Raw genomic sequence first — 27665 nt, 5'->3', positions numbered from 1 at the left:
CCAGGATACCAGGATATGGTATTAGAGATTACATTCTAAACCCTAGGGGAGTTTTTTGCAACTGTGTTCTCATTGTTACTAAGACTATTAGTGAACAAAATTAAAAAATAGGTATTTTTAAGGGAAAGTACATCTTGATTTATATTGGTATTTCCAATTCAAACTTAAGATGACAGGTTTTCACTAGTTTCTTGAATTTTATATTTGCATTCTTTTTTTTTCCTTAAATTGAAAATCTTGGTTCCTAACAACAATAATGTGATTGCTTAGTCACTTTATCCTACTGAATACACTATAATTTCAAAATATAGCAATTTTATTAACAATATGGCTATTGAAAGCAGTTTATAAAAATATATTTATTTATCTTTGAAGTCCTTTTTGTCCTTAGGCAGTATTTCATGAAGGATATAGAGCCAAATTATTAGCCTTTATTTGTAGGTATGTCTGTATTATGTATGTATGTACGTTTCACAGTGCTTGGGTTTTATTTAACATCATGTCCATGACCGGAGGCCAGCTTGGAATCCACAGTCAGGACAGTCACAAGGTCTGGGGCCCACCGGGACGCCCGTTCTGCCAGTCTACCTTGTGCTGACATAAGCCAAGGGGCCCCCATGAAGCAGGCACGGGACTCAGTTCACTTGCAGGTTTTTGAGCCCTTGTAAAACGGATCCCCAAAGTAGCCGCTTCTCCGGGAAAACTGTCCGCGGTGGTGGGGCAGGGCAGGGTGGGCTCCCAGGAGCTGGTCCTCTTTGGTTGTGGTCTAAGCTTGTCCCAAGCTCTCCCCGGGGCCCCTTTCCCCATGAAGAAGGTGATGGCAAAGTTACGCTTGTATCAGTCTCGGTTATAATACACGTGCTTCAGAAGATTTTTACTTAGAAATCCCTTGTAAACGTCAGCCATTTCTTCTGCGTGTCGTGTTGCTTTATGACCAGATCCAACTCTCAGTTCCGGTCCTTTCGCCGTTAGTCTTGAGTGAATAAATTCGTCTTTTTCCTTAAGAAATGTCGAGTTCTGGTTTGCCCAAAGTTGTTGGAGCCATTCTTGTGTTTCTTGCCCTCATCGTCTTGGCTTTTGTTCCAACAGTGATTCGTCTTCGGGGAAGTAAGAGTGAACGGGCCGAAGGCTTGGATGTTTACTGGGGGTCTTACCCACTCACGGCAAGATTTTCTTGGAGGGCAGAGAGCGCAGACCCGGCTGGAGGTCGCCTCCCTGCGCTCTGGGCCACGCTCGCTGGGAGCTGACTGCTGGGGCCGCGAAGCCTGGGCGCGGAGCCGAGGCAGAAGGGCCCTCCCCGGGCTGCCTCGGCTCACGGCAGCCGATGACTAGCTTCTAAATCGTCTGAAACTTCTCTGTGGGATTGTGCCACTACCTTGATATCCAATTAGGCTCACTTGTCCCATTTGACTTTGCTTTTCAGGATTTGTTTTTTTAAAAAGCAGCTTTTTGGAGATGTAGTTCGCAAATCATTCAATTCACCCATTTAAAGTGTGCCCTTAAATCGTTTTCAGCGTGTTCAGAGTTGTGCAATGATCACCACGGTCAGATTTTCATAACCTCAAAAGGAAATCTAGTATTTCTGGGCTCTGACCACTCAACATTCCCCGCCATCCCCCACGCCATAGCCTAATGCAACCACTGATTTCTTTTGTCTCTGTATTTGCCTCTTATGGACTTCTCATATAAATGGAATCGTTGACTATGTGGTATTTTGTAACTAGCCTCACCCATGTTGTAGCATGTATCAGCACTTCATTCCTTTTTAAGGCTGAACAATATTCCAGTATAAGGATATGCCAAATTTTGTGGATCCACTCACTATTTAATGGAGATTTTAGGTTTTTTGCACCTTTGACTCTAACGAATAATGTTGCTATAGACATTTGTGTACAAACGTTTGCATGGACATATGTTTACATTTCTCTTGGATATATACCTAACAGTAGAATTGCTTGTCAAATGGTAACTCTATGTTTTAACTTTTCTGAGCACCACTAGAGTGTTTTCCAAAGTAGATGCACCACTTCACATACCAGCAGTGTATAAAGATTCTAAGTTCTCTACATCCTTGTCAACCTTTGTTAAAGAATGTCAACATCCTCTGTTATTAACTTTTTTATTCTAGCCGTCCTAATGGGTATAAAGAGTTATCTCATTTGTGGCTTTGATTTTCATTTCCAGGATGGCTAATGGCTTTCATATGCTTATTGGTTATGTACGTATCTTCTTTTTTTTTTTTTAAGATTTTTTTAAAAATTTATTTGACAGATCACAAGTAGGCAGAGAGGCAGGCAGAGAGAGAGAGAGGAAGAGGAGGCAGGCTCCCTGCTGAGCAGAGTCCCATGTGAGGCTTGATCCCAGGACCCTGGGATCATGACCTGAGCCGAAGGCAGAGGCTTTAGCCACTGAGCCTCCCAGGTGCCCATTACATATCTTCTTTAGTGAAATATTTTTGGAAATCCTTTGCTTAGTTTGGTTTATTAAGAATACTTAATAGTGGCGCCTGGGTGGTTCAGTGGGTTAAGCTTCTGCCTTCGGCTCAGGTCTTGATCTCAGGGTCCTGGGATCGAGCCCTGCATCAGACTCTCTGCTCAGCAGAGAGCCTGCTTCCCCCTCTCTCTTTGCCTGCCTCTCTGCCTACTTGTAATATCTCTCTCTGGGTCAAATAAATAAATAAAATCTTAAAAAAAAAATAAAGAATACTTAATAGAGGGCACCTGGGTGGCTCAGTGGGTTAAACATCTGCTTTTAGCTCAGGTCATGATCCTAGGTCCTGGGATCAAGTCCCACATTGGGCTCCCTGCTCAGCATAGGACTGTCTGCTCAGTGGGGAGTCTGCTTCTCTCTCTTCCTCTGCCCTCCCCCCTGCTCATGCTCACTAGCTCTATACATGTCATTGCAAATGGGAAGATTTCATTCTTTTTTATGGCTGAGTAATAGTCCATTGTATCTATATGCCACAACTTCTTTATCCATTTATCTGTCAGTGGATACGTGGTCTGCTTCCATAATTTGGTTACTGTAGATAATGCTACTAAAAACAACAAGGTGCATTTATTCCTTTGAATTAGTATTTTTGTATTCTCTGGGGAAAGTAGTGCAAATGCTGGATCATAGGGTAGTTCTAGTTTTTAACTTTTTGAGCAACCTCCATAGTGTTTCCTACAGTTGCTGTATCCGTTTGCATTTCCACCAGCACTGTAACAGGATTCCTTTTCCTCCATATCCTCGCCAAAACTTGTTGTTTCTTGCATCTTTGATTTCAGCCATTCTGACAGGTGTGAGGTGATTGTACTTTTGATTTGCATTTCCCTGATGATGAGTGATGTCAAGCATCTTCTCATGTGTTGGTTGGCCATGTCTTCTTTGGAGAAATGTCTATTCATGGCTTCTGCCCATTTTTAAATTGGATCATTCATATTTGGGGTGTTGAATTTTTTATAAGTTCTTTATATATTTTGGGTACTAACCCTTTATTAGGTATATTATTTGCAAGTATCTTTTCCCATTCAGTAGGTTGCCTTTAAGTTTTGTTGACTGTTTCCTTCATTGTTCAGAAGCTTTTTATTTTGATGTTTATTTTTGCTGTTCTTTCCCTTGACTCAGGAGACATATCTAGAAAAATGTTGCTCTGGCCACCATCAGAGAAATCAGTGCCGGTGCTCTCTGTTGGAGTTTTTTTGGTTTCAGTCCTGATATTTACATCTTTAATCTATTTCGAGCTTATTTTTGTGTGTGGTGTAAGAAAGTGGTCCAGTTTCATTCTTCTGCATGTGGCTGTCTAGTTTCCCAACACCATTTGTTGAAGCGACTTTTTCACCTTACATATTCTTTCCTCCTTTGTTGAAGATCAGTTGACCATATAATTGTGGGTTAATCTCTGAGTTTTCTTTTTTTTTTAAAGGTTTTATTCATTTATTTGTCAGAGAGAGAGAGAACAAGTAGGGGGAGAGTCAGGCAGAGGAGGAAGCAGGCTCACCACTGAGCAAGGAGCCCAATGTGGGACTTGATCCCAGGACCCTGGCATCATGACTGGAACCAAAAGCAGATGCTTAACTGACTGATCCACCCAGGCATCCCTATTTCTGGATTTTCTTTCTGTTCCACTGATCTATGTTGTCTTCTTCTTCTTCTTCTTCTTTTTTAAGATTGTATTTATTTATTTGACAGAAAGAGAGAGAGAGCGTACAAGTAGGGGAGAAGCAGGCAAAGGGAGAGGAAGAAGCAGGCTCCCCACCGGGCAGGAGCCTGACATGGGGCTCCATCCCAGTACTCTGGGATCATCACCTGAGCTGAAGGCAGACGCTTAACCAACTAAGCCTCCCAGGAGCCCCATATATCTGTCTATTTTTGTGCCAGTACCATACTGTTTTGATTACTACAGCTTTGTAATATACTCAAAGTCTGGAATTGTGGTACTACCAGTTCTGTTGTTTTGTTTCTCTTTTTTAAGAATGCTTTGGCTATTCAGGGTCATTTGTGGTTCCATACAAACTTCAGGATTGTTTGTTCTAGTTGTGTGAAAAATGCTGTTGGTATTTTGGTAGGGATTGCCTTAAATCTGTAGGTTGCTTCGGGTAGCAAAGACACTATGACAATGTTTATTCTTCCAATCCATGAGCATGGAATGTCTTTCCATTTCTTTGTGTCATCTTCAATTTCTTTCATCTGTGTTTTATAGTTTCCAAAGTACAGGTCTTTCATGTTGGTTAAGTTTGTTCCCGGATAGTTAATTGTTTTGGGCGCAATAGTAAATGAGATTGCTTTCTTAGTTTCACTCTCTGATGCTTCATTATTAGCATATAGGAATGCAACAGATTTTTGTACATTGATTTTGTATCCTATGACTTTAATGAATTCTTTTATTGGTTTTAGTAGTTTTTTTTGTGGAGTCTTTAGGATTTTCTCTATATAGTAATCATGTCATTGGCAAATAGTTTAAATTTTAAGACTTCCTTTCCAATTTGGATGCCTTTATTTCTTTTTGTTGTCTGACTGCTGAGGCTAGGACTTCCAGTGCTATGTTGAAAAAAAGCAGTGAAAGTGGACATCCTTGTCTTGCTCCTGACTTTAGGGGAAAAGCTCTGTTTTTCCCCATTGAGTATGATGATTGCTGTGGCGTTTTTTGTTATATTGAGGCATATTCCCTCTACACCTGCTTTGTTGAGAGCTTTTGTCATGAATGGATGTTGTACTTGGTCAAGAGCTTTTTCTGCATCTATTGAAAAGATCATTTGATTTTTGTTCTTTCTCTTATTGATGTGATGTATTACATTGATTTCTGAACATTGAACCACAATTGCATCCTGGGGAAAAAATCCCACTTGATTGTGCTGAATGATTTTTAAAAAAATGTATTACTGGATTCAATTTGTTACTGTTTTGTTGAGGATTTTTGCTTCTATGTTCATCAGAGATATTGATCTGTGGTACTCCTTTTGTGTTTGTGTGTGCATGCGTGCGTGTGTGTGTGTGTGTGTGTGTGTGGTCTCTTTATCTGGTTTTTGTATCAGGGAACACTGGCCTCATAGAATGAATTTGGAAGCTTTCCTTCCTTCTCTATTTTTTGGAATAGTTTGAGAAGAATAGGTATTAACTCTTTTTAAATTTTGTGGAATTTGCCTGTGAAGCTGTCTGGTCCTGGACTTCTATTTGTTAGGCGTTTCTTTATATTACTGATTCAATTTCATTGCTGGTAACCAGTTTGTTCAAATTTTCTATTTCTTCTTCCTTCACTTTTGGTAGGTTATATGTCCAGGTATTTATCCATTTTCCACTAGGTTGTCCAATTTGTTGACATATAATTTTTCATAATATTCTGTTACAATTGTTTGTATGTCTGTAATTTTTTTTTTATTTCATTTGTGATTTTGCTTATTTGGGTCTCTCTATCTCTCTCCCTCCTTTTTTATGAGTCTGACTAGAGGTTTATCGATTTTGTTAATTTTTTTTGTTTCATTGATCTGTTTGTTTTCTTAGTTTCTCTATCATTTATTTTTGTTCTAATCTTTATTATTTCCTTCCTTCTGCTGGTTTAGGGTTTTGTTGCTCCTCTTTCTCTAGTTCCTTGAGGTGTAAAATTAGATTGTTTGAGATTTTTCTTGCTTCTTGAGGCAGGCTTGTGTTGTTATAAACTTCCCTCCTAGAACCACTTTTGCTGCATCCCAAAGATTTTGAAATTACGTGTTTTCATTTTTATTTGTTTCCATGTATTTTTTTTTTATTTCTTTGGTTTCTTGGCTGATCTACTCATAGTTTAGTAGCATGTTACTTAACCTCCATGTATTTTTCCTCTTTCTAGATTTTTTCTTGTGCTTGATTTCTAGTTCCATACTGTTGTGGTCAGAAGGTGCACAGTATGACTTTGATCTTTTTTAATTTGTTGAGGTTTGTTTTGTGGCCTAATATGTAATCTGTTCTGGAGACTGTCTCATGTGCAGTTGAAAAGAATACATGCTCTGCTATTTTATGGTGGAATGTTCTGAATATATCTGTTAAATCCATCTGACCCAGTGTGTCATTCAAAGCCACTCCCGCTGATTTTCTATTTGGATGATCTGTCCACTGATGTACGTAGCATGTCAAAGTCCCCAATTATTATTGTGCCACTATCAATTAGTTCCTTTGTATTTGTTATTAGCTGCTTTATGTATTTAGGTGCTCCTATGTTGGGTGTGTAAGTAATTATAATTCATATGTCTTCTTTTGGATTGTCCTCTATAATATTATATAGTGTCCTTCCTAGTCTCTGTTACAGTTTTTGTTTTAAAGTTTATTTTGTACCATATAAGTATTGCTACTCTGGCTTTCTTTTGACATCCATTTGCATGCTGGATGTTTTTCTATTCTCTCACATTCAATCTGCACGTGTCGTGATGTTTGAAGCGAGTCTCTTGAGGCAGCAGATAGATGAGTCTTATTTTATTAATCCACTCTCTCATCCTATGTCTTTTGGTTGGAGCATTTGTTCCATTTCATTCAAAGTAATTGTTAATAGATGTGTATTTATTGCCATTTTGTAATTTGTTTTGTGGTTGTTTTGTAGTTTTTCTCTGCTTCTTTTGCTTTCGTTTCTTGTTTGCTGGCTTTCTTTAGTGATATATTTGGATTCCCTTCTCTTTATGCATATCTGTTCCTGGTTTTTTTGAACAGAGATTACCATTAGGTTTGTATATAACATCTGCATATAATAGTCTATAGTAAGTAGATGGTTACTTAACTTTGAATCCATTCTTTACTCCTCTCCCCTCCCATGTTTTAGGTATCTGATGTCATATTTTACATTCTTTTATTTTATGAATTCCTTGACTTTGATGAAATACTTATTTTTAATGCTGTTTTGATTTTTCTTTTCACGCTTTCACTTATAGTCTCTCTTTTCTACTCAAAGAGTCCCCTTTAATATTTCTCATAGGGCTGGTTTAGTGGTCATTAACTCTTTTAGTTTTTGTTTGTCTGAGAAACTCCATACCTCTCCTTATATTCAGAATGATAGCTTTGCCAGATGGCTATAGATTTTTTTTCCCCTTTCAGTGCTTTGAATAGATCAAGGCACTTTTTTCTAGTTTGTAAAGTTTCTGCTGAATAATTCTCTGATAATGTTATGGCGTTTCCCCCTTCTATGTAACTACCTTATTTTCTCTAGTTGCTTTAAAATTTTTTAATTTATTGCTACTTTTTGCCATTTTAATTACTATGTGTTGATGTGGATCTTCTTGGGTTGATTTTTCCAGGGGGATTCTTTGTTGTCTCCTGGATCTGGATATCTGTTTCCTTCCCCAGGTTAGGGAAGTTTTTAGCTATTATTTTTTCAAATAAATTTTCTTTCCTCTTTTCTCTCTTTCTCTTCTTTTGAGACCCCCATAATGGGAGTGTTATTATATTTGATGGAGTCACTGAGTTTCCTAAGACTATTTTCAATTTGCATGATTTATTTTTTCTTTCATTTGCTCAGCTTGGCTACTTTCCATCACTCTGTCTTCCAGGTGGTCATTAATTCATTCCTCTGCTTCCTTTAGCCTGCTATTTATTCCCTCAGGTGTATTTTTAAATTTGACTTATTGTGTTCTTCATCATTGACTGGTTCTTTTTTATCTTTTTTTTTTTTTTTTTTTTTTGACACAGAAAGAGAGAGATCATAAGCAGGCAGAGACAGGGGGAAGCAGGCTGCCCCCTGAGCAGAGACCTCGACACGGGGCTTAATCCCAGGACTGTTAGATCACAACCTGAGCTGAAGGCAGAGGCCCAACCCACTGAACCACTCAGGGACCCTGGTTCTTTTTTAGGGTCTTTTTAAGGTTCTTTTCAAGGGTCTCACTGATGTCCTCCACTCTTTTCTCAAGTCCTGTGAGTACCTTTATGATCATTACTTTAAATTCTCTATGGGGGGTGGCTCAGTGGGTTAAAGCCTCTGCCTTCAGCTCAGGTCATGATCCCAGGGTCCTGGGATCGAGCCCCACATTGGGGGTCTCTGCTCAGCAGGGAGCCTGCTTCCCTTCCTCTCTCACTGCCTGCCTCTCTGCCTACTTGTGATCTCTGTCTGTCAAATAAATAAATAAAATTTAAAAAAAATTCTCTATGGGGCATATTACTTATACCTGTTTCACTTATGTGTCTTGCTGTGGCTTGGTCCTGTTCTTTTATTTGGGTCATATTCCTGTCTCCTCATTTTCTCTACTCTCTGTGTTAGTAAAGTTAGCTATGTCTCTTGTTCTTTAAGGTAATGGTCTTATGAAGAAAAAGTCCTTTGGTGTCCTGTAGTGCAGTGGGACCTGGCACTTCAGGGAGCATCTCTCATGTTTGTTGTGTGAGCTCTGCTCTTCAGGCCTGGACACTTTTTCCTTTAGTCCAGTCATCTGCAGAAGCTGCCTTTGCCTGTTGTGGGCCGTGTTTGGTCCCTGCTGGGTGGGGCACATTTTAAGAAGGTATGCACTAGTCTGCCTGTGAAATGAGACCCGCCACCATTGCTGCCAGAACAGAGGTCCTGCAAAAGGCAGGTCTGAAGACACAGTGCTGGTGAGGTTTGTGCCTGTCTTCTGAGAGTGGGAGTGGGGGTTGCTGTAGTGCTGGGACTAAGGCATGACTGGTAAAAGTGGCTCTGCCAAAGTGCAGGGGGCAGGGCTTGGTGTAAGCAAGTTAGGCAGCAGGTGTCCACACTGCACTGGTTCCCACAGGTGGCCTTGTCCTCATGTTGAGGGGAAGGGAGGGAAACGGCACCTGCCAGTTTCTTTGTTCCCAGAGGAGTCTTCCTGTGACGACTGCTTCTCAGGGCCATGCTCTGACATGAGTAAATCATTCTCTGTCTCATTTGCCACATATGTTTTTCAAATTGCTGCTTCTATGCTGTTTTTCTGCTGGCCATGGAGCGATCTCTTTAAGGTGGGGGGACTTAGTTTTCTCTAATTTTTGGCTTCCTCATGCTCTCAGGCTCTCCTGTCATCCACTAATTTTTAAAATTCCAGGCATTATGTTCTGCTGGTTGCAAGAACTCGTGAATTTCAGCCCTTCTTGCTTTCCAAGCCTGATGGTATAGGGATTTGTCTTCCCTGTGCAGGCTCCCTGTTGTGATAGTCTGTTTTTCATTCTTCTCTGAGACCTGGCTCTCTCTCAGCCATGAATGGCCTGGTCCCTTTTGCTCCCAAACCACATCTTCACCCTTCTTACTTTCTTCGATGTGGCCTTTTCTCTGCCTTTAGTTGCAGAGTCTGTTCTGTCAGTCTTCAGCTCATTTTCTGGGTTATTTACGCGGATGTAAGTGTTATCTAGTTGTATACGTGGGATGAGGTGAGCTTAGGGTCCTCCTACTTGGCCATCTTCCCAGCCTTCAGATGTGCAAATATGTTTTTGAGATAAATTCTTAGAAGTGAGAACTTTGGGTGAAAGAATACATACAGTTAGACATTAACAAATTCCCTTCCATTCTAGTTTACATTTTTAGCCAGTATCCCTATGTGGTTACCTGTTATAATGTGCTATATAGGACGTCAACATGTTTCTCTAGTTTTTGGTGCCAGTCCCATGGTTGTTCCTTTGGTCAAAATGTTAATTATGTTGTTTAAATATATATTTTTATTAATTTTTTAACTTCTTGGTAAAAGTTTATGGGTTTAATTTCTAATATTTCCATACATATTTACTCTAAATATTTTGAGCATATGTCAGATGTTTTTTATTTTATTTTTTAAAGATTTCATCCATTTATTTGACAGAGAGACAAAGAGCACAAGCCGGGGAAGTGGCAGGTAGATTAAGAGAGAAAAGCAGGCTCCCCACTGAGCATCATGGAGGCCAATGCAGGGCCCAGTCCTGGGACCGTGGGATCATGACCTGAGCCGAAGGCAGATGCTTAACCGACTGAGCCACCCAGGTGCCCCTGTTAGGTGTATTTTAGTTCAGGGATATCTTTTTGGATAGGTTTTTTTTTTTTTGTCATTATGTAGTATCCATCCTAATAATGCTTTTTGACTTAATCTATTTTATTTTGTGTGTAAATATATATATTCACCTTTCTTTTGGATATTGTTTGTACAGTATATTTTTCTATCCCTTTATGTTTAATCTTTCTGTGTCATTATTTTTTGTGTCTTGTTTAAATAGCATATACTTGGATTTGATTATGTTTTAACTTGTCTTATCATCCTCCTCCTCATCATTTTATTTTGCTTAGTTTTAACTTCCATTTCTACCTTCTTTTGGATTGATTGGGACTTTAGCTTTCTGGGGCATTTTAAGGGTGAAATATACCTTAGCGGCACGACATTTTCTTCATTATAATTTTTACCTGTGGCTCTTTTATTTCAGAAGTTGGAGGGATACCTGGGTGGCTCAGTCAGTTAAGTGCCTGCCTTCAGGTCAGGGTCCTGGGATTGGGTCCCTACATTTCATCGAGCTCCTTGCTCAGCAGGGAGCCTGCTTCTCCCTCTGCCTGCTGCCCCCCTGCTTGTTCTCTCTCTCTCCCTCTCTCTCTGACAGATAAATAAAGTCTTAGAAAAGAAATTGGAGACCATCCTTTCATTAAGTTGTAGTTTCTTCGTCCTCTTCCAGCTTAGGAAAAATTTGAGAAAAACTTATTTTGTAGAAGTTAGTTTGAAATTATCTTCCTCTCTAAGTCATAATTTAAGTGTACATAAAGCACACAAAACTGTATCTTACACTGTATGAGGCTTTTTGGAAAAAATACATTTTTATTTTAATCTCTTATACTCTACAAATATTCTGTAAATTCCATCAAAAGAGACTCTTTTGAATAATGCCATTATTAGGAAATATACACTAAAACACTTATGGGTAAGATTCATGTTGTATGTAACATCTGCAAATGGTTCAGGAAAATAACTATATATACATACATAGATTTATTAGAAAGAAAGGGAGAGAGGGAATGATAAAAGTGAATGGTATACAAGAAACAATAAATGTTGGTGAGGTTGTGGAGAGAAAGGAACCCTCTTGCACTGTTCATGGGAATGCAAGCTGGTGCAGCCAAAGCACTGGGAAACAGTACAGAAGTTCCTCAAAAAGTTAAAAATAGAACTACCTTATGGTCCAACATTTGCACTACTAAGTATTTCTCTAAAGAATACAAAAATACTAATTCAAAGGAATACCTGTATCCCGATGTTGTTAGCAGCCTTATATACAATAGCCAAATTATGGAAGCAGCTCAAGTGTCCATTGATAGATGAATGGATAAAGAAGATGTGGTATACAGAATACAATGGAATATTCCCACTTACAACATGGATAGATCTAGAAAGTATAAAAATGCTAAGCAAAACAAGTCAGTCAGAGAAAGACAAATACCACTTGATGTAACTCATATGTAGAATTTAAGAAACAAAACAAACAAGCGAAAGGGGAAAAAAAGAGAGACAAACCAAGAAACCTGACTCAAGTACAGAGGCTACCAGAGGGGAAGTGGCAGGGGGGTGGATGAAATAGGGGTGGAGATTAAATAGAGTATACTTATCAGGAAGAGTACCAGGCAATGAATAGGATTGTTGACTCATATAGTATACCTGAAATTAATATAACACAGTATGTTAACTATAATGGAATTAAAATTTTTTAAAAATCTCTTTAAAAAGAAACAAAAGTGAGTGGTATAAAATGTTAACAATAGGTAAATCAGGGTGAAGGATCTAATTATGTTTTGGATACTATGTTTAAAAAATTTTTTTAAAAAGATTTTATTTATTTATTTGACAGATCACAAGTAGGCGGAGAGGCAGGCAGAGAGAGAGAGAGAGAGAGGCGGGGGAAGCAGGCTCCCTTCTGAGCAGAGAGCTGGATGCAGGGGCTCCATCCCAGGACCCTGAGTTCATGACCTGAGCCCAAGGCAGAGGCTTTAACCCACTGAGCCACCAAGGCACCCCTACTATTTTTATTTTTGCAATATTTTATAATTTTGGAATTATTTCCAAAGGAGGAGTTTTAAAACTTCATATTTAATAAAAGGTTAGAAAGGTAGCTTCTTTTTAAGATTTTTCATTCATGGCAAGTAAAACACACACACACACACACACACACACACACACACACACACACACACCTTAATACATGTTTTTGATGATTGGGTGCTCCCTAGTGTTCAATTTCTGCAACTACAAAACTAACAAATTAAACCCAATTTCTCAAAACTGGTTTTGGAAAGAGCTTTTGTCGATTTCTTTATGATGGCAACATAAGACTTGCAAAGAATGTGTGTGATATCAAAATTAGTAGAAAAAAGAAAAAGCTCAATCTACTAAACTATTAAGGAAAGAGATATCAAATGCAGATTTCTACCTCCTTTAAATCTTAACAAAGTCGCAAGAAGACATCAAAGTAAATAGAGGATTCAGAAGGACTCCAAGCAGTGCACAGAGTAGTCAAAACTAGAGGTTTACACATAATCCATGATAATTACGTGGCTTAGAATTTCTTCAAAACATCCACATACTCGAGGTGAAGTGACCACAGCAGGGAAACTAGCAATATGCTTTTTCTTTTTTTTTCTAAGCAACAGATGTTGTGGGGTTTTGTCCCAAATAAATGCCATTACAATAAAAGAACAAAGTGGGTTTCACATCTGACTGAAGGTAATTTAGTATCATCAATTTTTAAAGAAACAGAATACTTTAATACATCCATCTGTTGAACAAACCACTCACGCTAGCAATGTTTAAGACTTCTTCAAGGATCGTGGCTATGGTCCAAATTCTAACCCTAAGAAAGATCAGAATGTAAAATGTTGAGTTCAGTTTGGATATGCTCAGCGTCTTCACCATCATCCCCATCATCAAACAGATTTTGATACCATCTCTGGGAACACACATAACCTGCCTTTGACCGTAGCTTGTCCTGGAAGTTCATCTCTCCAGCTTTATCAGCAGGACAACGTGAAATATGTAACTTTGCTGTCAAGGAGTCTTGTAAACTCACAGATAAAATGTCCAAAGTTCTTATCCTAACCTTTCTTTCTTGATTTCTTCTGACTGTCCAAACATATTGCTTCCAATTGCCCATTTCCCAACCTTTAGGTCATAGGTCAACCTTTAGGTCATAGGTCAACCTTTAGGTCATAGGGCATACTGGCCCATTGTCCTTGAACATTAGTTCTCTTATTTCAGGCTCATTCTCATTCTTATCTCTGCACCTCTTTCCACCTCTATTCTTGGGCACAGCTGCAATGGAGGTGTGGGTCTCTGTCTCTGTCCCTCCTGCGTGAGGAACAGATCCATGGGAGGCTGGGGGCCTCGTTTGGGAGAGCGTTAATGTGTGGGAGAGCATCCGGTTAGGGGTTCCTTATTATTTCCCTTTTATGCCACTCCACCTTTCTCAGAATTAAACATTCCTTTTCTATTGTCTCAGCGAACCCTTTAAAAACCAAACCTGGTATATTTGATGGAAGTCTAAAATTCATCTGTAATTAATCTTCCTTCTGGAAGGAAGAGCTCAAATGCTTTGATTTCAATCATCTCCCTCTTCCATATTTTATGGAACAATAGTTATACAACTACTGTTTTATAGTGGGGTATTTTTTTTTTTTTGCCCAAATTAGCCATTATTGTTTTTTATGAGCATGTTTTTACATGCTCCTTGTTTATCAGCATGTTTTATGAGCATGTTTTACATTGCTCCATGTTTATCAATTTCTTTGCTCACCATCCTTTTTTTTTTCCTTTTCTTTATTTACTTGACAGAGAGAGAGAGAGAGAGAACACAAGTAGGCAAAGAAGCAAGCAGAGAGAGGGGGAAGCAGGCTCCCTCTAAGCAGAGAGCCCGATGCAGGACTCGATCCCAGGACCCTGAGATCATGACCTGAGCTGAAGGCAGAGGCTTAACCCACTGAGCCACCCAGGTGCCCCTCACCATTCTTTCTTGCATCTCATTCCTTTCAAATTCCTTTTCCTTCTTCCTGAAGTACATCCTTCAGTAATTCTTTCAGTAACTAACAGTGAGGGATAAATTCTCTTTTTGTTTATATGAAAATGTTTTAATTTTTTTCTTCTCTCTTGAATGAGTTGGGTACTGATGTCCACAGTGACACTTACTCTCCTTCTGCAATGAGAGGATAATATTCTCTCATCTCCCAACCATTCTAGTATTGCTGTCATAAAGTCAGCCATCAGTTTATTGCTCTTTCTTTGTGAGTTACAGGTATTTTCTCTCTGGGATCTCAAGTCTCAAGAGACTTTGTGTGTTTGGTGTTTTTCCGTTTCACTAAGGTGTTTGTGACAGTGGATCTATTTTTATTTTTCCTGATTTCTAGATCATAGTGATCCTTGAGTTTGGGGATTTATGTCTTTTACCAAGACTAGACATTTTTCTGCCATCTCTCTCGTCAACTTCCTCTCTTTTCATTCTTTTCTCCTAGAATTTCTATTCCAACTATGTTTAGCCTTCTCACACTGTCTTCTATGTCTCTTCATTTTTTGGTCATAATCTCTTCTCTTTATCTCTCTGTATTTATCATTATCTCTCTTTATCTTTCTGTGGTATTTTGGCTCATTTTTTTCACATCTATCTTTTGACCTGATCATTATCTCTTTAGTTTTATTTAGTGGGTTTTTTCACTCATCAGTTGTATGAATTTCTTCTTAATTTCAATAATTTTTTTCACTTCTAATATTTCTATTTAATTCTTTCTCAAATTTTCTTCTCAGTCTGCCTGTTTTTTAAAAATAGGGTCTTGTTTTATTTAGTTTTGACTATTTAAAAATAGTTTTAATAATTTCAGAGATGATTATTTTCTTCTGCTTCAGTTTGTCTTTTTGGTTATCTCAACTTCTGGTACTTGCGTTCACTGACTGTCACTCGTGGTGGAATGATTTCTCATGGCTTTTTAACAATTTTTTTTACAGTAAACTCATCTTTAGCTGGGACTGTGTTTTTTGAGTCCAGAATAGAGACAAACTTCCTTGACATCTTCCTGACTTGGTGGACACATTTCATTCTGATCCACTCTTTCACTGAGGGTGTAGACCTTTAAAAGTCTCAATTTACTTACCTCCACCTCCTTAACCCATGTGGAACTGGGTGCCTTATAGCCTGTGAATTTATTCTCTTGAGGGGATTATTTTTATGTTTTATTTGGCAATTCTTTGAATGGAAGGATTGAGTTTTCTAGTCTTCTTATTGGAACTGGGAGGCCCGACCTTGTTACAGGATGATTTTTTAACAAGGCTGTATTAAAGATTTATTCAATTCATTGTTAATGAAGGAGTTGGTAGGATGTTAACTAGTTTGAAGGAGAAATCAAAGGAGCACAAATCTGTATGGAATGAAGATGTGTGGAAATGAATTTACAAATGAACAGGAAAGCTGGCTTTTTCCTGGAAGGGAGGGAAGTCAATCCCAAACACCCCTCACCCCTGAGTATATTTGCATGTGTATAGAAAACACGTACTTTGCCTTGCAATCACTCATCCATCCCCAAGTTTACAGAATTGTAACATTGCTGCGGGCAGAGCAAGGCTGGAATCTGAGTAACTGCCAAAAGTGGGCTCTAAAAAGGCTTTGTTTTGCCTCAAAGAATTCCAATAATCTTTTTTGCTCTTTCCCAAATATTCTTACAACTGCCGGTCTTTCTATGACCAAACCTTAATCAGTCTCCTTTCAAATCTCAGCGGTTGTGGACTGAATGTTGTGTCCTCTGCAATTCATATGTTGAAATTCCGGACATTCCCCCCTACCCCCATGATATTAGGAAGTGGGGCCTTTGGCAGGTGATTAGGACTGGAGGGTAGAGCTCTTGTGAATGGGATTAGTGCCCTTATAAAACAGGCCCCAGGGAGTCCCCTCACCTCTTCCCCCACGTGGGGACACATGGAGAAGACAGCCATCTATGAACCAGAAAGTGAGCTCCCCTCAGACACCAAATATGAGGGTACCTTTATCTTGGACTTTCCAGACTCCAGAACCATGGGAAATAAATGGTGTTTAAGCCATCTACTTTGTGTTATTGATGAAGGGTAATAGAAGGCAGGTAGGCAGGGAAGAGGTCCCCCACCCCATCCCCAAGAGGAAACCACCCTTAAAAGGATTTTACACCACCCTGGAAGGAGTCCTCTACCCTTTCCCATGGGATAGATAGATGACAAATATCTAACTGGATGACAGGCGGAGTGGTGGGGGGTGTTTAATCAGATTAAAATAGCCTGTCAACAAGCCCAGAAAAGCTCCTAGATTTAGAAACTCCTGTTGCCCTCCTGAGTTCCCTTCTTCTTCGGGAGCTTTGTGCTGTCACTACGGTATCCCTCAAAAAACCTTGCTTTGCTGCCCACCACTCTGCCTGGTCTACCTTCACTCTTCGAGCATGTGTGACCAAGAACCTGGGGCACCCACAGAACAAACATCTCTTTTAAAGTAGGACCTGACTTTTGGGCTGCTGTGTTTGCCTTTCCCTTGTTCGATTTTAGCAAGAATCCTGCCAGGTTAGTTTGACCAGAATCCCCTATCCTTGGAATGGGGTTGGGTGCCTCAGCCTCCACCATCACCTAGGTGATGTCTGATTTCTCTGCCTGCCTTCGGCAAGAATCCTGTCAAGTCAGCTTAGCCGGAGTCCTCCCTATCCCCTGATGTTTCCTCTGAGTAATTTTCCATTCACTGACCCCTGCCCCATCCTTGGCTATACATTCCCACTTTTCCTTATTGTATTTGGAGTTGAGCCTGATCTCTCTCCCCCACTGCAAAACCTCATCCCAGTGCTCCCTACACCTACAGAAATGGTCCAGAAGTCTGCTTTACTATTCTTAACAAGTGTCATGAATAGATTTTGTGAACACAGCCTTGGATTTTTAAGTAATTTTGCAGAGAACACCTTACCTTCATAATGATTTCCTTATCTTCATAATAAAAAATGGAGTATTTTCTCTTCAATCTTTTGCTCAGTTGATGGAGCCTGACTTGGGAGTGGGAGTCAGGGATAAAGAAAGAAAAGGAATTAACTTTAATCTTTCCTCCTGTTCTCCCGGAGTTTCAGAAAAATAGAAGGGGCCATAAATAAGCATTTGATTGTAGTCACCCTTGGGACCTTAATGTATCAGGTTCTTTATTTATGGAAGAGTGGGTGATAGAGAGTGGGAGGGCAGTTGTTGATTTATACAATATGCACAGAGTACAAATACTTTAGGATTACAATCCATTCTCCAGCTACCTACTACTCTGAACCATTCCTATGGAGCATATTTCGAAACCCACAATAGGAGTTTGGGAGATGAAATCACAGTCAGGATTTTCCTTTAGATTTCAGGGGTGGACCTTCTGGTTTCTAAGAAGGAAGATTAAGCAGATTTGGCTCATGTATGATTACCCGAGGGCTGAGAGCACTTTTGGGGGGGAGCCCTTCCTGCCCAGCCCCTGGGAACTCTAAAGAAGTTTGAGGGATGAAAAGTCCTTGTTCAGTGGGATAAAAGTCGGGAAAGATGACCTCTTCCTGTAGCAGCGGGCAAGCAGCTGGCACTGCTTTTCACTGATTTTATGCCTTTGTGAGGCAACTGCAGTGTCCTACCAGAGAGGCCCTCGACAGAGGCAGTTGGCGATTCAAGAAGAGATTAAGGGGGGTGGGGGGAGGCGGAAGCATCCTGTTTTCTTAAATGTGGGGAGCGATGGAAAATTTACAAGGAAGGAAAGACTGTTCAGTTTGCTTTAAACACTTGTGTGAAGTAGAATTCTGAGGAATAGAATTAGGAGGTTGAGAGAGCTGTGCAGATTTTAATCCATTTCATGCAGACCCTATAAATCAATGTAATACCATTTATAGGGTAACATGGAAATCATGAATAAGTGCAAAGAGCAGGATGTAAAATAACATGTACACTGATATATCCATACTAAAATGGGAAATAAATATGGATATTATTAACTTTTTTTTTAAAGATTTTTTAAAAATGTATTCATTTGAGGGAGAGAGAGAGCGGGAGGAGTGGCGGAGGGGCAGAGGGGAGAAGCAAGCTCCCCAAGGAACAGGGAGCCTGATGTGGAGTTTGATCCCAGGACCCTGGGATCATGACCTGAGGTGAAGGCAGACACTTCACCTGCTGAGCCACCCAGGCGCTCCCCCTTTTTTTTAAAAAACCAGAATAGGGTTACTTGTGTATTTTATTTTATTTTTTTAAAGATTTATTTATTCATTTGACAGAAAGAGACACAGTGAGAGAGGGAACACAAGCAGGGTGAGTGGGAGAGAGAGAACCAGGCCTCTCGCTGAGCAGGGAGACTTACACGGGGCTAGATCCCAGGACCTGGGACCACGACCGGAGCCGAAGGCAGATGCCCAATGACTGAGCCACCCAGGTGTCTCTACTTGTGTATTTTAAAAAATTATTTATGTTTTGATCTATGTGACCATAATAATAATTGGATTTTTAAAAAACTTTTTAAACTGAGCAAGGAGCCTGATGTAGGACTTGATCTGGGGACTCCAGAATCATGACCTGAGCCGAAGGCAGTCGCTCAACCAACTGAGCCACCCAGGGACCCAACTGGATAATTTTAAAAAGCAAAAGTAAAGCACAAGGAAAAAAAAAATGCATTTGCTTACTGTTATTGTAATTATGACTTAGAGTGCAATCTTTCACATTTTGCCTATATATATACACATGTATACACACACACACACACATATATATATATGCAAGGTTATATATATATAACCTTGAAGTCTAGTGAATAAGATATAGTGGGTTATTTAAGGGAGGATGGAAATACCTATGGCAAGATAACCTATGGAATTTTCAAGTTGTGTTTGCTCTCAGTTTCGCTCTTTAGGGCTCCGAGGCTTCAGGGATGCTTGCAGGCTATGCAGAAGCAACCACAAGTCCGATGTTCCTCTGTTCTTTTGCAAAAGCCTAGAGAAGCAATGAAGCTGGGGGTTAAGGAGGGTGAGAGAGGCCAGAGGCACAGGTCTCTGGGTTTCCTGGGGCTGGAAGGGGCCCCTTGGAGGAGATTGCCCAACACCCTGAGAGGGGTGGAGGTCGAGAACCCCTCAGGCCCACCTTGAGTGACAGTCGGAGAGTCTGTGTCTGGGGTCTGCGAGCTGGAACTTCGTGTTTGAAATGTGGGTCAGTACGAAGGCCTCCACAGAGAGGTAACCTGGTGCAGCCGATGTCTCCCCGACCGCTGATGGTTGGACCTTCTGGTTTCTGATGCTCTGGTTTCTGATGATACAGAGCATCCCTTCGTGTGCTGCTTTGTCCTCACTGTATCTTCCCTGGACAAATGTCCACGCAGAGCCTTTGCCTCTTGAAAAAAATTCGTGGTTTGCCTTTTTTTTTTTTTTTTTTTTTTTTTCGTGGTTTGCCTTTTGATCGTAGAGCTGTAATAGTTTCATGTATGTTCTTCATAGAAGTCTCTTATCAGATACATGATCTGATGAAGTTTTGTCCCGCCCTGTGGTTTTTCTTTTCGCTTTCTTGATAATGCCCTTTGAAGCACCAAAGTTTTTCATTTTAATGGTGTCCCCTTGGTTTATTTTTCCCCTTTGCTACTTATGCTTTTGGGGTCATGGCTAAGAAACCAGCCACAAAGGTTTATGCCTGTCTTTCATTTGAAGAGTTTTACAGCTTCAGCTCTTACATTTATGTTACATTTATATAACATCGATGTTGTGAGGTAGGGGTCAGACTTCACTCTTTTGTGTGTGGATACCAACATGCTGAGGCATCATTTACTGAAAATTATTCTTTTCCTACTCAGTCTTTTTGGCACTCTCGTCCAACACCGATTGACTGTAATCGTGTTGGTCTATTTCTAGATTCCAATTCAATTCCTTTGATCTAACATGCCTCTTTTATATCAGGACCACGCTGTCTTGATTACTGTCACTTTATTGTAAGGTTTGAAATCTAGAAGTTTGAGTTGTTCAACTTTGTTCTTTTTTAAGACTGTTTTGGCTGTCGTTGGTCCCTTGCAATTCATATGAATTTTTTAATATGTACAAAGAAGTCACTTAGTATTTTGAAATTTTTGGGTTGAATCTGTAGCTCAATCTGGAGGATGCTGCCATCCTCCAAACATCCTTAACAATATTAAGTCTTCTGATCCATGAAAACATGATGTCATTAGGTAGGTTTAGTTAGGTTTTCTTTCATTTCTTTCTGTAGTGTTTTGCAGCTTTCAGAGCACAAGTCTTGCATTTTTGTTAAATTTATTCATAAACATTTTATTCTCTTTGGTGCTATTATAAATAAAATTGTTCATTTCATTTTCTGTTGGCTCACTGCAACTGTATAGAAATATAATTAACTTTTATATATTGATTTTTGTATCCTGTACCCTTTGAAATCATTTATTACTTCTTATAGTTATTAATAACAGCACTTTCAAAAATAATAGAATAATAATAATAATAATAGAATAATAGAGTTCCTAGGATTTTCCACATACAAGATCATGTCATTCGCAAAGAGAGATAATTCTACTTCTTTCCAACCGTTATGCCTTTTATTTCATTCTCTTGCTTATCTGCACTGCCTAGAATGGTCCAGTCAATAAAGTGTTGAGTGGAAGTCTTGAGAATAGATATCTTTGTTTCCTTCCTGGTCTTAGGAGAAAAGCATTCAGTTTTTCACCGTGAAGGACACAGCTGTGAATTTTTTGTAGATGTCCTTAATCAGGTCAAGGAACTTCCCTTCCTTTCCTTGTGTGAGTGTTTCTATCTATGAAGGGCTGTTGAAATTATGCACATTCTTGTACATTACTTGTGTTGGGTACACATGAAGCACGCACTTCTGTTGTGTACATACCAAGAAGTGGAAATGCTGAATCATTGGGTATGCTTAAGTTTAGCTTTCATAGACACTGTCAAACAGTTTTTGAAAGTGCTGTTATTAGTAAACACTTCCACCAACATTATATGAGGATTCCAGCTGCTCTCTGGGACGGTGCTGCATTAAACCACTGGCTGAGAGAACCACTTCCTCACCTTGGCCATCAAGGTGGTCTCCCTGTGTGGGCAATGGCTGTGGGCAGTGGTAACCAGACTTGTGACAAATGTAGGAATTGCCCTGATTCACTGCTCCCATTTTGGCTTTGGTGGGAATTCAATTCATAGGATGGAAGAAAAGGATTTAACATCTACCAACGCAAGGTGTGAAAGTGTTATTTTAATTTTCTGGCTTTTACTAGTACTGATGTTCAGACAAATTTTCATAGTTTTGTCATTTGTATTGTGTGATTTTTTCTGTTCAGGTCCTTCTACTTTTTAATTTTTTTTCAAACAAAAATCTGGTTTTTAAATTAGTTTTCAGCCCTCTTTATTCATAAAGACATTGTCCCATTATCTGTAACGTCTTCATATTTTTAAATACTATTTTTTCAGAATCACTGTCTATCTTGGTGGCTTTTCATTTTTATGAGAATAGATGTGCCAGTCATTTCCTTATGATTTTTGGCATCGATGCCGTGTTAAAAAAGACTCTTCCCATCCACAGTTATACAAATATTACTATATTTTTCTCAGTATTCTTTATATGTGTTTTGTTCTATAATGTAACTGAAATTTATTTTCATGCGTAGTGTGAAGTAGAGATTTAGCTTTACGTTTCTTTCACATGGTATCAAAATTCTGACAGTGGAAGGAATCCACAACAGTCTATGATTTTTCATCACCTTTGACAGGGGCCAGGTTAATCTGTGCTGGCTTAATTGCTGCAGATCGGGAAGGGGGTCTTTTTCCCCCTCCCCCAGCAGAGTGGTAATACGTGTTCATTGTAGGAAATTTGGAACCATGGATATACCTAAAAACTAAGTCAAAAATTGGGACATGAACTCACTTTTACTCCAGCCTCGTCTCGGGCCCGACTCCACTCCTGTGTGTCACACAGGTACACACACCGCAGTTGTGTTCCATGACCCTGATTTCAACTCTTCTTCCCTGGTCTCCAGTGGATTGGTAACTGTAGTGACTCTTGCTGACCTCAGCTGAAGTCCCTGAGGATGTGAATCATCTTAGTTAGCAAAAGAGTTCTGGAGTTAAAATTTGAGACTTAATGAGTACTTTTTCTTTTTTGACCTGGTACAGGATTGCACGAACACTGCAGAAGAACTTGTTCCAGAGAATTCCACCACCTCTCTCTGGAACCCTTCACTGGTTAATTCTGGAGACAGAAGTCTCTTGCAAACATTCACCCCAAAGCTCTCCATGAAATTCAAGCTCACCCTTTCCAGTTCGTCTCAGATCAAACAGGCAGCAGCTGTTCACCATCCCTCCCAGGGCATTCGTGCACATGCGTCCCTATGGTAGCTGTACTCAAGGTCAGAGGCACAGTTGTCCCCTCTCTTCCAGGCAACAGTGGGTCCCCCAGATTAAAAAGGAGTTTTTTCTTTTTAAACTTGTCTTTTTCCGTTGCAGGAGCATTGTTTAGTTCAGCATTTATGAAAGCACATGCTGAGGCAGACCACCTAGGTTATATTTTGGGAGGACTTAGGTTAGCCATTCTTTCTTGGCTTCCATTTTTTTCTCATTATTTCATTAAAAGCCACTGTCAAGGGCAGCCTAAGTGGCTTAGTCGTTAAGTGTCTGCCTTTGGCTCAGGTTATGGTCCCAGGATCCTGGGATCGAGCCCCACATAAGGCTCCCTGCTCAGTGGGGTGCCTGCTTCTCCCTCTCCCACTCCCCCTGCTGTGTTCCCTCTATCACTGTCTCTCTCTGTCAAATAAATAAATAAAACCTTAAAAAATAAATAGAAGCGACTGTCAAATAGGACTCTCTTGGGATCCAGGTATCAAGAAAAAGCACAGAGTTCTCATGTAACACTTTGGATTATTTCTATTCTAACAACTTTTGGATTATTTCTATTATATTTTGCCTTTTGTTTTTATTTTTCATTGTGATAAAATACACAGAGTTTGCCATTTTAGCCATTTTTCCAAGGGAAGCCTGGTTTTCTTTTTATCGTAGTAAAGAACACATAAAGAACACATAAATTCATAAATTCACCATCTGAGCCATTTTGCTTTAGTAGTGTTGAGGACATTCCCATTGCTGTGAAACAGATCTCTGGAATGTTTTCGTCTTATAAAACTGAAACTCTATATTAAGCAATTACTCCCCATTCCCCCCCCTTCTCAGACCTTGGCAACCACTATTCTACTTTGTTTCTATGGACTTGACCATGTTAGAGTCCTCATATAAGTGGAATCATATGGTGCTCATCTTTTTGTGACTGGCTTATTTTGCTTAGTGCATGTCCTCCAGGATCTTCCCTGCTGTAGCGCGTGTCCCCATCTCCTTCCTTTCAAAGGCTGAATAATACTCCATGGTGGCTCTCAACCACATTCTGTTCACCCTTTTATCCATTGCCGGGCCCTTGAGTAATTTCCACCTATTGACTGTTGGGATTTATTTGTGCTATAAGGAATATTTTTGTGTTTGGGGACAAGATATCTTTGAAGGAAAAGTGAGCAGGAAGGGACGGCAGGCCACTGCTGTTATTTCTGTATTTATTCTAAGCAGATAAACAGTGTTAGAAGAAAGTCTTTCCACACCAGTACCTAGGGTTAGACTTTGTGACCCTCTGGTCATTTGTGTTACCAACCTTGTACAGTCCCCAGTTTTTCTGCGCTTACTGTCTAACGAAACATGAGTCCCTTGGCTAATTTGGGACCGTTTGTCGGAGAACAGAATAGAGCGTTACACAGCAGCATCAGATAGGGACACTTATTAGAGGTACTATTTCTTTCTAGTTGAGATTTTATGTAATACCACATGCTTGCAAAGTGTTGTCGGATCAATTTGGCCAGGCAAGCATCTTAAAAATCCTGTGAGGATTTACATTTTAATCAGTTCAATGCCTTGCAGAGGATGGTGAAATTTCTAGATCTAACAGGAGATGAAGAGATCGGATTATTCCTGTCCTAGCAGCACCGGGGGGTGGGAGGGAGGAGAGAATGGGATGGAGAGGACCTTCCTGATGCCCTTTCATGAAATCCACATGCTACAAACAAAGCAAAATTTTCTCTAAGGCCCCCCAAAACGAAAAACTAGCTTTGGGACACATGCCTTTGAGTCTCTAACAACTCCTCCGCTATATCTAAAGTTCAGTAAACAATACTTTGCTACCTTAAAGTCCTTCCAGTGACCTTCCTTCATCATCACCAAGGGGAGCAACTAAAAATCACAGGCATCGACAGAATGGCAGCCGATGCCCAAGCAACTGCGGTCGAATAACCAGGGAAACAAAGTGCAAATCTCCAGGAAGGAATTCACCCCCAGCCCCAGAAAGTAACCAGTGCAGCAGCCTTAGTAGTAAGCCACAGACCTTGTCAGTATCTTTATCATCAGTTACCTAGATGTTAAAGGTACCTGTCCCCAAAGCATAACTACACAGAATTCACAGTAGGGCTCAGTGTCTCACCGTGAGCTAGGGAAGTGTTGTGTTACACAATTTAGCTGCTTTGACATCTCTGGCCATTTTGTCTTTTCTCTTGGCTCATTTTCTTCATACCTGATCATTCACTGCGGTAGCGGCCATGTAATTACACATTATTACAACAATCTTACCATTCCTTCTTCTCGCTGTAAGGGCCTATTTAGCCAGAGTGATTCCATCTTGGTTAAACAGTGATTTTGTTGTTTATGCAGTAAAACTTAAACTGACCCTTCCCCCGCCCCTCACCGAGGAACTTACTTAGAAGCAAGTCCGGGAAACCGGTAAAATATGGTTGACCAGTCCCAGATAACAGAGCCCGAATGCAAGGATGAGTCAGGCCAGGTGGAGACATCTGATCACTATCTCCCTAAAGAATGCGCCTTTTGGGGGCCAATTCTGACGAAGGTGATAGGCTAGTTCAAATAGCTACTAGGGGGTGAATCGTAATTCAGTTGGCCACCCGTGTGTGACCTAGCATGACTGTGCAGCTTTCTCTGTGTGTTACAATCTCATTGGCCACCTGCATGTGGCCAGGCCCAACCACATGGCCTTTGCTCTATAAAAGTTAGTCTGTGAGGCAGGGAGGGGTCATGCTCTCTGTAAGAGATGTGGCCCCGACTGGTTGGTTTGATTATCCGTGCTGGTGTGAAATAAAGCTTTGCTTGACCTTCGCTTTGTATCAGTCTCTCTCCTTTGATCACGGACCCTAATACTTGCCTAGCTGTGCTTTAAGTCCTTTGGGGACTTTGGCTTCCTGCTGGAAGGCTCCTCTTCTTCATGCAGCCTGATCTTGACTATACTCTGCTTTTCAGTCCCTTGCTTCTTCTAATTTAAGTGCAGTGTTTGCATCGAGCTTTCAGAGTAGGTCTGCACAAGGCTGTACATGGGCTGGGTGTCTCCACCAGCTCTCCATCACCCCAAATAGCTGAAGAGCAGGAAGCTCAGGAGGGAGGAATCTAACCATCAGATCACCACTCCTCAAGGGCTGGTCCCCTATGGCGGCTCGTCTCAAATGTTAGTCTGCCTCAAACTGAAGGGCATGTTGAAGCGAAGGAATGCCAGGCCCCACTCCCAGAGCTTTTGATCGAGTGGGTCTGGGCTGGACTCAGAGAAGTTGCATATCTAACAAATTCCCTGGGTGACGCTAATGCTGCTAGTCTAGGGACCATACCCCGAGAATAAATGCTCAAGGCTAAAAATATTCACATCAGAAAGAACCACATCTCCTAGTTTATTGGCCACTTATTATATGCAAGACACTATTCTACATGCTTTGCTCATTTGTCTTTACAACAGCTTTTAGTTTTTTCTGTTTTCAAATTGACTGATTCAGGACTGAATCAAAGAGAGGTTAACTAGCTTTCCCAAAGTCACACAGTAAGAGCTGGTGCTGGGCTGTGAAACTTCCTAGTCAGTTTCAGAGCCCGTGGGTTTAAATTAACCTCCAAGATATCAAGTAGAGTATCTTGAAATGAATATATTTGCACATACATTTTGTATTTACTTGTGTATGAACCTGTAAACATTCAGAAATGATTAAGAAAAACAATCCTTGTTAATATATTAAGCCGGTTATCGCATTTCCCCCAACTCTGTTCATTTTACTTACCACCACCCCAACGGTGAACCAGAATGAAGAATGAAAGAGGAATATCATAAAATTTTCTAATTGAAAATTTTAAAAAGATTCACCTCCCAAAATGAAGAGTGTTTGTGCATGGTTCTTCTCCATTTCTTTCAAATACCCCATCAATCTTTAGGCATGGAAGCATTTCAAGCATGGAGTATGATCATTTGTGAAGATGTGCCTTATTACTTTGCTTCTTCCCAGAGAAGGGCTGTTTGTCTCTTTTTTTCTCTCTCTCTGCTCCGCTGATCCTTTAATCTGGGCTTTTCCAGGAGCTGAAACAGAAAAACATTATTGATTTGAGAGTTTGCTGCTTGAGTGACTGTAAACTGTGACAAATTAGCGCCTCTTAGGTCTCCACACCTGTGACCATGATAATTTAGAGCAAAAGTAAGGTCTTAAACCAATACTACTGTATTCCCTTAAATCCAAGATGCTACTGATTGTAGGAAGGACCATTATTTTGTGAATCACTAGCAGAGAAAAAGAATGCTGCCAATTAAGCTGAGGCACAGCTGGAGTCCTTATGCAGTAATTGGGCACACAAACCTCTCATTACTTTGACAGTTCTTTCATCTAGTCCGAGGGACTTGGCAAGACCTCCAAATTCATTCAGGTGCGAATCTTGGCATGTAATATGTCGATGCTTCTCAGACTTGACTGGGCACATGAATCGCCTGGGAGTCATGTTAAAATGCAGATTCTGTCTCTGTCTACCTGTGATCTCTGTCAAATAAATAAATGATGCTGCTGGTTGTCCACCAATTTTTGGGTAGCGAGGTGACAAGGATCTTTACATGGACCTCCTTAACAGAATGTAACTCCTCTTGATCTGCTCATGGACATATCCCTTTCTTAGGCCTCGGACAGCACTTGCTTGTTGCTTCGCAAGACAAGAGAGAGCCTGCAGTAACTCCTCCAACAATAAATATTGGCTTTACAGACGTCAAACTTGGGTCCCACACCTTCACCGCCAGGCCTTCCTTTGTATCCAATGACTTTTTCCATACAGAATTGTAGTGTAAACATTTTCAAGACTTTTAAAAAAGCAACAAAGCTTAACGCATTCAATAGGACAATGTGTACAGCTTAACAGAAGATAATACGTGACAACCGCAACCAAGTTCATTAACACACAGGCGATGACAGCTAGATCACAGCCACTGCCAGGAATACAGTGA

At 40.2% G+C, this 27665-nt stretch overlaps 1 pseudogene; it reads right to left on the bottom strand.

Annotated features, from left to right (window-relative positions):
- Positions 1 to 714: 714 nt before the first annotated feature.
- On the bottom strand, positions 715 to 27154 carry LOC101675102 (annotated as a pseudogene).
- Positions 27155 to 27665: the final 511 nt, after the last annotated feature.

Source organism: Mustela putorius, unplaced genomic scaffold (genome assembly GCF_011764305.1).
Source record: "Mustela putorius furo isolate JIRA1106 unplaced genomic scaffold, ASM1176430v1.1 tig00003834_pilon_pilon_pilon, whole genome shotgun sequence".
Lineage (NCBI taxonomy): Eukaryota > Metazoa > Chordata > Mammalia > Carnivora > Mustelidae > Mustela > Mustela putorius.
Note: the sequence above shows the minus strand (reverse complement) of the source record. Positions and strands in the feature narration are given on the sequence as shown.